This window comes from Fragaria vesca, linkage group LG1 (assembly GCF_000184155.1).
Source record: "Fragaria vesca subsp. vesca linkage group LG1, FraVesHawaii_1.0, whole genome shotgun sequence".
Lineage (NCBI taxonomy): Eukaryota > Viridiplantae > Streptophyta > Magnoliopsida > Rosales > Rosaceae > Fragaria > Fragaria vesca.
The window spans coordinates 17780491-17783793 of NC_020491.1; the positions used below are offsets into that span (position 1 = coordinate 17780491).

General features: G+C 37.3%; 1 non-coding gene across 1 annotated transcript; it reads left to right on the plus strand.

The window, feature by feature from the left end:
* Positions 1-1141: 1141 nt before the first annotated feature.
* LOC101314698 lies at positions 1142-2905 on the plus strand. The gene is made up of 3 exons (XR_183762.1): positions 1142-1302; positions 2096-2357; positions 2618-2905. It is a non-coding gene; the product is annotated as an uncharacterized LOC101314698 (transcript).
* The last annotated feature ends 398 nt before the right edge of the window (positions 2906-3303 follow it).

The window sequence follows — 3303 nt, forward strand, 5'->3', positions numbered from 1 at the left end:
ACCTATGGTGGCCGGAGGTGGGATTTCCGGCAAAAAGCTTCCCGGCGTCTCCGGCGAGTTTTCTCCTCCTCCGGCGGGCTAACGGCTCAGGGGCTAGGCCGGGGAGAGAGAGGAGGTGATGGGGGTCAGAACTGGGGTGGGCTGGCAGCTGGTGGCTGGCCGGACGGCGGCAGCTGGCATTGGAGACTTCCGGTGGGATGGGGGCTCGGGAGAGAAGGGAGGAAAAAAGAGAGAGAGTGAGTGAGGGAGTGAGGGGGTGAGTGGGGGGTGTTGGGCTGCCCACACCCGGTCCATAAAACTTAAACCCAAAAATTATACCCACTTAATATTTACCCCATTTTTCCATCTCATAAAATTACTCTCTTATTTCATAACTTTTTCATGCTAACTCCGATTTTAACACATAGCATGTCTACGAACTTGTAAAAACGTCCTCTACGGCTTTCATGAAGAAAGTTTTCCCAAATTCCAAACGCAAGAAAAAGTCAACTAAGTGGTAAACGGTGACTTAACACGGTAAAAGACTAAAATAATACCAAAGTAAATAACCGTAAAATAACTTAAGAACCGGGTGACAGAAATTCTTTCATCAGTCCACAGATCGCTATGGAAGCTCGTTAACAAGCTCTCTTGCTCATTCTTCAAGATTAACGAGACGGTATCAGCTATAAATTTGGTTTTAAAGGTTCTGTTTTTCCATCCGTTAGATGAACTCATTTAAAATCTAATGACTGTGACGATTTCGTCCCTTTCTCTCCCGTGAGTTTAGTCCCGTAAGTGAGCGGGCCCTGGTGTACCACGTGGCGAACGGGAGGTACATCCATCCAATGATTACACATGTAAATAAGTGTATTAGATATTTCTTTATAATTAGACATAAGTTTGTTAGAATACAACAAAGTAAAAAGAGACATGATTAGCCGGATATACCCAGCCAATGATTAAACATGTAAATGGGTGTATTAGATATTTTTTTGTAATTAGATACAAGTTTGTTGGCGTGTTTGGTTTCCCGGATTTAAGGCCCAGACATGATAAAAATTTACATGTCATGTTTAGAGGCTCAGATATGGTTTGGTCAGAAATTTTTATTCCTATCAGACATGGATTTAAACAGGTGTTATTAGAATTATCCGGCTTCATTTCGACGAACACCGAAACCACAACAACTTCTCTTCCTCAGTGAGACTGCGACCATCTCACAACAGCTTCTCTTCCACAACGGCTTCTCTTCCTATAAATCGAAAACGACTGCCTCCGATTGTTTTTAACCGTCGATGATCTCGTTCAACTGTTTTTCAGGTAACGTTTCCTTCAGAGCTAACTCTTGTTTGTGCCTTTCGATCTGTAGCTGATTTTCTGTATGAGATTCAAATTTTGATGGGTTTTAGTTCTCTTTTATGTGGTATTGTGAATTTAATTCATGGGTAATATGAATTTTCGAATAATTGCGATTTGTGTTTATATTGTTTATAGATCTGGGCTCATGACATCACGTATTCGATTTTTAGCTGACTCTTCTCTCAAATTTGTTATGAATGATATATTTGTTGTAAGCAGTGTAAATTTAAGCCCAAGTATGCATCACTAACCAAGTAATCATTCAGTAACATGTAACCAAATGATTAGCAAAAAGCTTCGATTACATAATTTGGAGTTTTATGACCAAAGTCCAAAGTGGTGTCTAGTTTGTAAAGATGATCAAAGAGGGATGAAAAGGTTATTTGTATGGATTAGTGCTTCATCTGTGTCCACTTTGATAGGCATATATGAGTCCAGAGTGTTCAATTCACTTTGATAGGCATATAAAGAAGTTTCATGAAATTTGTAATATGTTGAGACTTGAGAGCTATGAAATTTGAAATTTGAATATGTTGAGACTTGAGAGCTAAATGCATTCTTCTTGTTATTTGTAATTGAAATGGTATACATTTGGATTGTCAGTGGGTGGTAATATATCCTCTTGTAAAAAAATCCTTACGTCATCTCGTATTGTGAATTTCATTAATGGGTTTTCAAGTGATATCATGAGTTGATTTTAACCCTAGTATTGGGTTGCTGACTCGTATTTTGGTATGTTTATGCCAATTTTCAGCAAGGAAGGGCTAGTGGCCTTGGTTGAATACAATGGAAAGAAGATTTTCGAGGTGAAGCTTCAGGATATTAAATCTGCTTTGACAACCCAGATAACAGAGGAAACTGATGTATCTGAAGTCATAGAAACGGTGAAGCAGCGCATTAAAGATGCCAAATTGCCAGATATTGAGGTTGTGCGTATCCTATGTGATGTCATTATGGATGCTGTGCAGTGGTCTGGTAAGAACCAACAACAGAATGCTAATGCTGCTCTTCGCCAGGTAAGCTTGAATCTTATGTTCATATGCTCTAGCTGCAAACAACAAAAGAATGCTTCCAATGGATAGCTATGAAGTAGTTGAATGTAATTTATGAGCTCTGAAAACACTCGAAAAAGAGTAAAGATACAAGTAAAATATTTAACCAAATCTAAATATTGAAAGCAGAAAACTATGTGTTATTAGTCATTTGTGTTTGAATAGAATTGCAGGCTTAGGGTTCGTAATTGTCTAATAGGCTTGTTTGCAATTTAAAAATGCAGGTGAAAACATGGGCGCAGCTGTTGAATGCCTTCTGCACCAATGGGAAGCTTGAGCTGGAACTGATATACAAAGTTCATATTTCGTAGTAATATGTACTAGGCTAACTTGTATCGAAAAAAAAATGTACTAGGCTAACTGAAATCTTAAACTAGTGATGAGTATCTGGTAGTTTTTCTTTTGAATTTAGGATTAAATTCACTTTACCCCCCTAATTTTTAGTGTCAAAATCAGTTCAGTCCTGTAATTTTTTTTTAAAAATTCAGTTCGCCCCTTTAACTTTGGTAAACACATCAATTTGGTCCAATTTTTGAATTCCTCTTAAAATATGATGTCACCAAACTGACAAGGGGACCCATTTTCACCAAACTGAAGGGTAAAATAGTCAATTTGAGAAGATATTATTAAAGAAAACTAAAAAAATACATTTATTTGGCAAAAAAATGAGGGCATTTTAGACATTTTGTTAAAAATGGGTCCTTTTTTCAGTTTGGTGACGTCATATTTTAAGGGGAATTCAAAAATTGGATAAAACTGATGTGTTTACGAAAGTTGAAGGGGCGAACTGATTTAAAAAAAAGTTACAGGACTGAACTGATTTTGTCACTAAAGATTAGAGGGGTAAACTGAAATTTTTTCTAGAATTTATCATGTTATTAGCATAAGTTTTTGTTTTTAAATTTTGATT